This window comes from Schistocerca gregaria, chromosome 9 (assembly GCF_023897955.1).
Source record: "Schistocerca gregaria isolate iqSchGreg1 chromosome 9, iqSchGreg1.2, whole genome shotgun sequence".
NCBI lineage: Eukaryota > Metazoa > Arthropoda > Insecta > Orthoptera > Acrididae > Schistocerca > Schistocerca gregaria.
The window spans coordinates 11,195,519-11,206,661 of NC_064928.1; the positions used below are offsets into that span (position 1 = coordinate 11,195,519).

Below are 11,143 nucleotides of genomic sequence, written 5' to 3' on the forward strand. Positions count from 1 at the left end.
ACTGTTGTATTCAATCCCGATGCAATTTCTGTGTTTCATTAACACTCTGATAGTCCACAGATTACAGAATGCATCCAGATTTGCATCGGAAACTACTACTGGTCTTCGAGGGAACGATCAAAGCGTAGACTATTTGAGACATTACCCCCATGGAGGAAAGTGCGCATGGTGACTGTTATATTCAATCCCGATGCAATTTCTGTGTTTCGTCAACACTCTGATAGGCCACAGATTAAGGAATGCCACCAGATGTGCATCGGAAACTACTACTGGTCTTCCAGTTAGCGATCAAAGCGTCCACTGTTTGAGACATTACTCCTGTGGAGGAAAGTGCGCATGGTGACTGTTGTATTCAATCGCGATGCAATTTCTGTGTTTCATCAACACTCTGATAGTCCACAGTTTACAGAATGCCTCCAGATTTGAATCGAAAACTACTACTGGTCCTCCAGGGAACGACCAAAGCGTAGACTGAAACTTCCTGGTAGATTAAAACTGTGTGCCCGACCGAGACTCGAACTCGGGACCTTTGCCTTTCGCGGGCAAGTGCTCTACCAACTGAGCTACCGAAGCACGACTCACGTCCGGTACTCACAGCTTTACTTCTGCCAGTATCCGTCTCCTACCTTCCAAACTTTACAGAAGCTCTTCTGCGAAACTTGCAGAACTAGCACTCCTGAAAGAAAGGATATTGCGGAGACATGGCTTAGCCACAGCCTGGGGGATGTTTCCAGAATGAGATTTTCACTCTGCAGCGGAGTGTGCGCTGATATGAAACTTCCTGGCAGATTAAAACTGTGTGCCCGACCGAGACTCGAACTCGGGACCTTTGCCTTTCGCGGGCAAGTGCTCTACCAACTGAGCTACCGAAGCACGACTCACGTCCGGTACTCACAGCTTTACTTCTGCCAGTATCCGTCTCCTACCTTCCAAACTTTACAGAAGCTCTTCTGCGAAACTTGCAGAACTAGCACTCCTGAAAGAAAGGATATTGCGGAGACATGGCTTAGCCACAGCCTGGGGGATGTTTCCAGAATGAGATTTTCACTCTGCAGCGGAGTGTGCGCTGATATGAAACTTCCTGGCAGATTAAAACTGTGTGCCCGACCGAGACTCGAACTCGGGACCTTTGCCTTTCGCGGGCAAGTGCTCTACCAACTGAGCTACCGAAGCACGACTCACGTCCGGTACTCACAGCTTTACTTCTGCCAGTATCCGTCTCCTACCTTCCAAACTTTACAGAAGCTCTTCTGCGAAACTTGCAGAACTAGCACTCCTGAAAGAAAGGATATTGCGGAGACATGGCTTAGCCACAGCATGGGGGATGTTTCCAGAATGAGATTTTCACTCTGCAGCGGAGTGTGCGCTGATATGAAACTTCCTGGCAGATTAAAACTGTGTGCCCGACCGAGACTCGAACTCGGGACCTTTGCCTTTCGCGGGCAAGTGCTCTACCAACTGAGCTACCGAAGCACGACTCACGTCCGGTACTCACAGCTTTACTTCTGCCAGTATCCGTCTCCTACCTTCCAAACTTTACAGAAGCTCTTCTGCGAAACTTGCAGAACTAGCACTCCTGAAAGAAAGGATATTGCGGAGACATGGCTTAGCCACAGCCTGGGGGATGTTTCCAGAATGAGATTTTCACTCTGCAGCGGAGTGTGCGCTGATATGAAACTTCCTGGCAGATTAAAACTGTGTGCCCGACCGAGACTCGAACTCGGGACCTTTGCCTTTCGCGGGCAAGTGCTCTACCAACTGAGCTACCGAAGCACGACTCACGTCCGGTACTCACAGCTTTACTTCTGCCAGTATCCGTCTCCTACCTTCCAAACTTTACAGAAGCTCTTCTGCGAAACTTGCAGAACTAGCACTCCTGAAAGAAAGGATATTGCGGAGACATGGCTTAGCCACAGCCTGGGGGATGTTTCCAGAATGAGATTTTCACTCTGCAGCGGAGTGTGCGCTGATATGAAACTTCCTGGCAGATTAAAACTGTGTGCCCGGCCGAGACTCGAACTCGGGACCTTTGCCTTTCGCGGGCAAGTGCTCTATCAACTGAGCTACCGAAGCACGACTCACGTCCGGTACTCACAGCTTTACTTCTGCCAGTATCCGTCTCCTACCTTCCAAACTTTACAGAAGCTCTTCTGCGAAACTTGCAGAACTAGCACTCCTGAAAGAAAGGATATTGCGGAGACATGGCTTAGCCACAGCCTGGGGGATGTTTCCAGAATGAGATTTTCACTCTGCAGCGGAGTGTGCGCTGATATGAAACTTCCTGGCAGATTAAAACTGTGTGCCCGACCGAGACTCGAACTCGGGACCTTTGCCTTTCGCGGGCAAGTGCTCTACCAACTGAGCTACCGAAGCACGACTCACGTCCGGTACTCACAGCTTTACTTCTGCCAGTATCCGTCTCCTACCTTCCAAACTTTACAGAAGCTCTTCTGCGAAACTTGCAGAACTAGCACTCCTGAAAGAAAGGATATTGCGGAGACATGGCTTAGCCACAGCCTGGGGGATGTTTCCAGAATGAGATTTTCACTCTGCAGCGGAGTGTGCGCTGATATGAAACTTCCTGGCAGATTAAAACTGTGTGCCCGACCGAGACTCGAACTCGGGACCTTTGCCTTTCGCGGGCAAGTGCTCTACCAACTGAGCTACCGAAGCACGACTCACGTCCGGTACTCACAGCTTTACTTCTGCCAGTATCCGTCTCCTACCTTCCAAACTTTACAGAAGCTCTTCTGCGAAACTTGCAGAACTAGCACTCCTGAAAGAAAGGATATTGCGGAGACATGGCTTAGCCACAGCCTGGGGGATGTTTCCAGAATGAGATTTTCACTCTGCAGCGGAGTGTGCGCTGATATGAAACTTCCTGGCAGATTAAAACTGTGTGCCCGACCGAGACTCGAACTCGGGACCTTTGCCTTTCGCGGGCAAGTGCTCTACCAACTGAGCTACCGAAGCACGACTCACGTCCGGTACTCACAGCTTTACTTCTGCCAGTATCCGTCTCCTACCTTCCAAACTTTACAGAAGCTCTTCTGCGAAACTTGCAGAACTAGCACTCCTGAAAGAAAGGATATTGCGGAGACATGGCTTAGCCACAGCCTGGGGGATGTTTCCAGAATGAGATTTTCACTCTGCAGCGGAGTGTGCGCTGATATGAAACTTCCTGGCAGATTAAAACTGTGTGCCCGACCGAGACTCGAACTCGGGACCTTTGCTTTTCGCGGGCAAGTGCTCTACCAACTGAGCTACCGAAGCACGACTCACGTCCGGTACTCACAGCTTTACTTCTGCCAGTATCCGTCTCCTACCTTCCAAACTTTACAGAAGCTCTTCTGCGAAACTTGCAGAACTAGCACTCCTGAAAGAAAGGATATTGCGGAGACATGGCTTAGCCACAGCCTGGGGGATGTTTCCAGAATGAGATTTTCACTCTGCAGCGGAGTGTGCGCTGATATGAAACTTCCTGGCAGATTAAAACTGTGTGCCCGACCGAGACTCGAACTCGGGACCTTTGCCTTTCGCGGGCAAGTGCTCTACCAACTGAGCTACCGAAGCACGACTCACGTCCGGTACTCACAGCTTTACTTCTGCCAGTATCCGTCTCCTACCTTCCAAACTTTACAGAAGCTCTTCTGCGAAACTTGCAGAACTAGCACTCCTGAAAGAAAGGATATTGCGGAGACATGGCTTAGCCACAGCCTGGGGGATGTTTCCAGAATGAGATTTTCACTCTGCAGCGGAGTGTGCGCTGATATGAAACTTCCTGGCAGATTAAAACTGTGTGCCCGACCGAGACTCGAACTCGGGACCTTTGCCTTTCGCGGGCAAGTGCTCTACCAACTGAGCTACCGAAGCACGACTCACGTCCGGTACTCACAGCTTTACTTCTGCCAGTATCCGTCTCCTACCTTCCAAACTTTACAGAAGCTCTTCTGTGAAACTTGCAGAACTAGCACTCCTGAAAGAAAGGATATTGCGGAGACATGGCTTAGCCACAGCCTGGGGGATGTTTCCAGAATGAGATTTTCACTCTGCAGCGGAGTGTGCGCTGATATGAAACTTCCTGGCAGATTAAAACTGTGTGCCCGACCGAGACTCGAACTCGGGACCTTTGCCTTTCGCGGGCAAGTGCTCTACCAACTGAGCTACCGAAGCACGACTCACGTCCGGTACTCACAGCTTTACTTCTGCCAGTATCCGTCTCCTACCTTCCAAACTTTACAGAAGCTCTTCTGCGAAACTTCTGTAAAGTTTGGAAGGTAGGAGACGGATACTGGCAGAAGTAAAGCTGTGAGTACCGGACGTGAGTCGTGCTTCGGTAGCTCAGTTGGTAGAGCACTTGCCCGCGAAAGGCAAAGGTCCCGAGTTCGAGTCTCGGTCGGGCACACAGTTTTAATCTGCCAGGAAGTTTCATATCAGCGCACACTCCGCTGCAGAGTGAAATTCTCATTCTGGAAACATCCCCCAGGCTGTGGCTAAGCCATGTCTCCGCAATATCCTTTCTTTCAGGAGTGCTAGTTCTGCAAGTTTCGCAGAAGAGCTTCTGTAAAGTTTGGAAGGTAGGAGACGGATACTGGCAGAAGTAAAGCTGTGAGTACCGGACGTGAGTCGTGCTTCGGTAGCTCAGTTGGTAGAGCACTTGCCCGCGAAAGGCAAAGGTCCCGAGTTCGAGTCTCGGTCGGGCACACAGTTTTAAACTGCCAGGAAGTTTCATATCAGCGCACACTCCGCTGCAGAGTGAAAATCTCATTCTGGAAACATCCCCCAGGCTGTGGCTAAGCCATGTCTCCGCAATATCCTTTCTTTCAGGAGTGCTAGTTCTGCAAGTTTCGCAGAAGAGCTTCTGTAAAGTTTGGAAGGTAGGAGACGGATACTGGCAGAAGTAAAGCTGTGAGTACCGGACGTGAGTCGTGCTTCGGTAGCTCAGTTGGTAGAGCACTTGCCCGCGAAAGGCAAAGGTCCCGAGTTCGAGTCTCGGTCGGGCACACAGTTTTAATCTGCCAGGAAGTTTCATATCAGCGCACACTCCGCTGCAGAGTGAAAATCTCATTCTGGAAACATCCCCCAGGCTGTGGCTAAGCCATGTCTCCGCAATATCCTTTCTTTCAGGAGTGCTAGTTCTGCAAGTTTCGCAGAAGAGCTTCTGTAAAGTTTGGAAGGTAGGAGACGGATACTGGCAGAAGTAAAGCTGTGAGTACCGGACGTGAGTCGTGCTTCGGTAGCTCAGTTGGTAGAGCACTTGCCCGCGAAAGGCAAAGGTCCCGAGTTCGAGTCTCGGTCGGGCACACAGTTTTAATCTGCCAGGAAGTTTCATATCAGCGCACACTCCGCTGCAGAGTGAAAATCTCATTCTGGAAACATCCCCCAGGCTGTGGCTAAGCCATGTCTCCGCAATATCCTTTCTTTCAGGAGTGCTAGTTCTGCAAGTTTCGCAGAAGAGCTTCTGTAAAGTTTGGAAGGTAGGAGACGGATACTGGCAGAAGTAAAGCTGTGAGTACCGGACGTGAGTCCTGCTTCGGTAGCTCAGTTGGTAGAGCACTTGCCCGCGAAAGGCAAAGGTCCCGAGTTCGAGTCTCGGTCGGGCACACAGTTTTAATCTGCCAGGAAGTTTCATATCAGCGCACACTCCGCTGCAGAGTGAAAATCTCATTCTGGAAACATCCCCCAGGCTGTGGCTAAGCCATGTCTCCGCAATATCCTTTCTCTCAGGAGTGCTAGTTCTGCAAGTTTCGCAGAAGAGCTTCTGTAAAGTTTGGAAGGTAGGAGACGGATACTGGCAGAAGTAAAGCTGTGAGTACCGGACGTGAGTCGTGCTTCGGTAGCTCAGTTGGTAGAGCACTTGCCCGCAAAAGGCAAAGGTCCCGAGTTCGAGTCTCGGTCGGGCACACAGTTTTAATCTGCCAGGAAGTTTCATATCAGCGCACACTCCGCTGCAGAGTGAAAATCTCATTCTGGAAACATCCCCCAGGCTGTGGCTAAGCCATGTCTCCGCAATATCCTTTCTTTCAGGAGTGCTAGTTCTGCAAGTTTCGCAGAAGAGCTTCTGTAAAGTTTGGAAGGTAGGAGACGGATACTGGCAGAAGTAAAGCTGTGAGTACCGGACGTGAGTCGTGCTTCGGTAGCTCAGTTGGTAGAGCACTTGCTCGCGAAAGGCAAAGGTCCCGAGTTCGAGTCTCGGTCGGGCACACAGTTTTAATCTGCCAGGAAGTTTCATATCAGCGCACACTCCGCTGCAGAGTGAAAATCTCATTCTGGAAACATCCCCCAGGCTGTGGCTAAGCCATGTCTCCGCAATATCCTTTCTTTCAGGAGTGCTAGTTCTGCAAGTTTCGCAGAAGAGCTTCTGTAAAGTTTGGAAGGTAGGAGACGGATACTGGCAGAAGTAAAGCTGTGAGTACCGGACGTGAGTCGTGCTTCGGTAGCTCAGTTGGTAGAGCACTTGCCCGCGAAAGGCAAAGGTCCCGAGTTCGAGTCTCGGTCGGGCACACAGTTTTAATCTGCCAGGAAGTTTCATATCAGCGCACACTCCGCTGCAGAGTGAAAATCTCATTCTGGAAACATCCCCCAGGCTGTGGCTAAGCCATGTCTCCGCAATATCCTTTCTTTCAGGAGTGCTAGTTCTGCAAGTTTCGCAGAAGAGCTTCTGTAAAGTTTGGAAGGTAGGAGACGGATACTGGCAGAAGTAAAGCTGTGAGTACCGGACGTGAGTCGTGCTTCGGTAGCTCAGTTGGTAGAGCACTTGCCCGCGAAAGGCAAAGGTCCCGAGTTCGAGTCTCGGTCGGGCACACAGTTTTAATCTGCCAGGAAGTTTCATATCAGCGCACACTCCACTGCAGAGTGAAAATCTCATTCTGGAAACATCCCCCAGGCTGTGGCTAAGCCATGTCTCCGCAATATCCTTTCTTTCAGGAGTGCTAGTTCTGCAAGTTTCGCAGAAGAGCTTCTGTAAAGTTTGGAAGGTAGGAGACGGATACTGGCAGAAGTAAAGCTGTGAGTACCGGACGTGAGTCGTGCTTCGGTAGCTCAGTTGGTAGAGCACTTGCCCGCGAAAGGCAAAGGTCCCGAGTTCGAGTCTCGGTCGGGCACACAGTTTTAATCTGCCAGGAAGTTTCATATCAGCGCACACTCCGCTGCAGAGTGAAAATCTCATTCTGGAAACATCCCCCAGGCTGTGGCTAAGCCATGTCTCCGCAATATCCTTTCTTTCAGGAGTGCTAGTTCTGCAAGTTTCGCAGAAGAGCTTCTGTAAAGTTTGGAAGGTAGGAGACGGATACTGGCAGAAGTAAAGCTGTGAGTACCGGACGTGAGTCGTGCTTCGGTAGCTCAGTTGGTAGAGCACTTGCCCGCGAAAGGCAAAGGTCCCGAGTTCGAGTCTCGGTCGGGCACACAGTTTTAATCTGCCAGGAAGTTTCATATCAGCGCACACTCCGCTGCAGAGTGAAAATCTCATTCTGGAAACATCCCCCAGGCTGTGGCTAAGCCATGTCTCCGCAATATCCTTTCTTTCAGGAGTGCTAGTTCTGCAAGTTTCGCAGAAGAGCTTCTGTAAAGTTTGGAAGGTAGGAGACGGATACTGGCAGAAGTAAAGCTGTGAGTACCGGACGTGAGTCGTGCTTCGGTAGCTCAGTTGGTAGAGCACTTGCCCGCGAAAGGCAAAGGTCCCGAGTTCGAGTCTCGGTCGGGCACACAGTTTTAATCTGCCAGGAAGTTTCATATCAGCGCACACTCCGCTGCAGAGTGAAAATCTCATTCTGAAAGCGTAGACTGTTTGAGACATTACTCCCATGGAGGAAAGTGGGCATCGTTACTGTTGTATTCTATCCCGATGCAATATCTGTGTTTCATCAACACTCTGATAGTCCACAGATTACAAAATGCCACCGGATGTGCATCTGAAACTACCACTGGTCTTCCAGGGAATGATCAAAGCGTAGACTGTTTGAGACATTACTCCTGTGGAGGAAAGTGCGCATTGTGACTGTTGTATTCAATCCCGATGCAATTTCTGTGTTTCATCAACACTCTGATAGTCCACAGATTACAGAATGAACAGGATGTGCATCGGAAACTACTACTGGTCTTCAAGGGAACGATCAAAGCGTAGACTGTTTGAGACATTACTCCTGTGGAGGAAAGTGCGCATGGTGACTGTTGTATTCAATCGCGATGCAATTTCTGTGTTTCATCAACACTCTGATAGTCCACAGATTACAAAATGCCTCCAGATGGGCATCGGAAACTACCACTGGTCTTCCAGGGAGCGATCAAAGGGTAGAGTGTTTAAGACATTACTAACATGGAGGCAAGTGCGCATGGTTACTGTTGTATTCAATCCCGATGCAATTTCTGTGTTTCATCAACACTTTGAAGGCCCACAGATTACAGAATGCATCCAGATGTGCATCGGAAACTACTACTGGTCTCCCAGGGAACGATCGAAGCGTAGACTATTTGACACATTACTTCCATGGAGGAAAGTGCGCATGGTGTCTGTTTTATTCAATCCCGATGCAATTTCTATGTTTCATCAACACTCTGATAGTCCACAGATTAAGGAATGCCACCAGATGTGCATCGGAAACTACTACTGGTCTTAGAGGGAACGATCAAAGCGTCGACTGTTTGGGACATTACTTCTGTGGAGGAAAGTGCGCATGGTGACTGTTGTATTCAATCCCGATGCAATTTCTGTGTTTCATCAACACTCTGATAGTCCACAGATTACAGAATGCCACCAGACGTGAATCGGAAACTACTACTGGTCTTCCAGGGAACGATCAAAACGTAGACTGTTTGAGACACTACTCTCATGGATGAAAGTGCGTATGGTGACTGTTGTATTCAATCCCAATTCAATTCTTTGTGTTTCATCAACTCTCTGATAGTCCACCGATTACAGAATGCCTCCAGATGTGCATCGGAAACTACCACTGGTCTTCCAGGGAGCGATCAAAGGGTAGTGTGTTTAAGACATTACTAACATGGAGGCAAGTACGCATGGTTACTGTTGTATTCAATCCCGATGCAATTTCTGTGTTTCATCAACACTTTGAAGGCCCACAGATTACAGAATGCATCCAGATGTGCATCGGAAACTACTACTGGTCTCCCAGGGAACGATCGAAGCGTAGACTATTTGACACATTACTTCCATGGAGGAAAGTGCGCATGGTGTCTGTTTTATTCAATCCCGATGCAATTTCTGTGTTTCATCAACACTCTGATAGTCCACAGATTAAGGAATGCCACCAGATGTGCATCGGAAACTACTACTGGTCTTAGAGGGAACGATCAAAGCGTCGACTGTTTGGGACAATACTCCTGTGGAGAAGTGCGCATGGTGACTGTTGTATTCAATCCCGATGCAATTTCTGTGTTTCATCAACACTCTGATAGTCCACAGATTACAAAATGCCACCGGATGTGCATCTGAAACTACTACTGGTCTTCCAGGGAATGATTAAAGCGTAGACTGTTTGAGACATTACTCCTGTGGAGGAAAGTGCGCATGGTGACTGTTGTATTCAATCCCGATGCAATTTCTGTGTTTCATCAACACTCTGATAGTCCACAGATTACAAAATGCCACCGGATGTGCATCGGAAACTACTACTGGTCTTCCAGGGAACGACCAAAGCGTATACTGTTTGAGACATTAGTCCCCTGGAGGAAAGTGCGGATGGTGACTGTTGAATTCAATCCCGAAGCAATTTCTGTGTTTCTTCAAAACTCTGATATTCCACAGGTTACAGAATGCCACCAGACGTGAATCGGAAACTACTACTGGTCTTCCAGGGAACGATCAAAACGTAGACTGTTTGAGACATTACTAACATGGAGGCAAGTGCGCATGGTGACTGTTGTATTCAATCCCGATGCAATTTGTGTGTTTCATCAACACTTTGAAGGTCCACAGATTACAGAATGCCTCCAGATGAGCATCGGAAACTACTACTGGTCTTCCAGGGAACGATCAAAGCGTAGACTATTTGAGACATTACTCCCATGGAGGAAAGTGCGCATGGTGACTGTTATATTCAATCCCGATGCAATTCCTGTGTTTCGTCAACACTCTGATAGTCCACAGATTAAGGAATGCCACCAGATGTGAATCGCAAACTACTACTGGTCTTCCAGTTAGCGATCAAAGCGTCGACTGTTTGAGACATTACCTCCTGTGGAGGAAAGAGCGCATGGTGACTGTTGTATTCAATCGCGATGCAATTTCTGTGTTTCATCAACACTCTGATAGTCCACAGATTACAGAATGCCTCGAGATGTGAATCGAAAACTACTACTGGTCCTCCAGGGAACGACCAAAGCGTAGACTGTTTGAGACATTACTCCAATGGAGGAAAGTGGGCATGGTTACTGTTGTATTCTATCCCGATGCAATATCTGTGTTTCATCAACACTCTGATAGTCCACATATTACAAAATGCCTCCAGATGTGCATCGGAAACTACCACTGGTCTTCCAGGGAGCGATCAAAGCGTAGACTGTTTGAGACATTACTAACATGGAGGCAAGTGCGCATGGTGACTGTTGTATTCAATCCCGATGCAAATTCTGTGTTTCATCAACACTTTGAAGGTCCACAGATCACAGAATGCATCCAGATGTGCATTGGAAACTAATACTGGCCTTCCAGGGAACGATCAAGTCGTAGACTATTTGAGACATTACTCCCATGGAGGAAAGTGCGCATGGAGACTGTTGTATTCAATCCCGACGCAGTCTCTGTGTTTCATGAACACTCAACTTGTCCACAGATTTCATAATGCCTCCATATGTGCATCGGAATCTACTACTGGTCTTCCAGGGAAAGATCAAAGCGTAGACTGTTTGAGATTATTACTAACATGGAGGCAAGTGCGCATGGTGACTGTTGTATTCAATCCCGATGCAATTTCTGTGTTTCATCAACACTTTGAAGGTCCACAGATTACAGAATGCATCCAGATGTGCATTGGAAACTAATACTGGCCTTCCAGGGAACGATCAAGTCGTAGACTATTTGAGACATTACTCCCATGGAGGAAAGTGTGCATGGAGACTGTTGTATTCAATCCCGACGCAGTCTCTGTGTTTCATGAACACTCAACTTGTCCACAGATTTCATAAT

General features: G+C 48.6%; 1 non-coding gene across 1 annotated transcript; it reads left to right on the forward strand.

Annotated features, from left to right (window-relative positions):
* The first annotated feature begins 5,829 nt into the window (after positions 1 to 5,829).
* Trnal-caa (transfer RNA leucine (anticodon CAA)) lies at positions 5,830 to 5,904 on the forward strand. The gene has a single exon. It is a non-coding gene; the product is annotated as a tRNA-Leu (tRNA).
* The last annotated feature ends 5,239 nt before the right edge of the window (positions 5,905 to 11,143 follow it).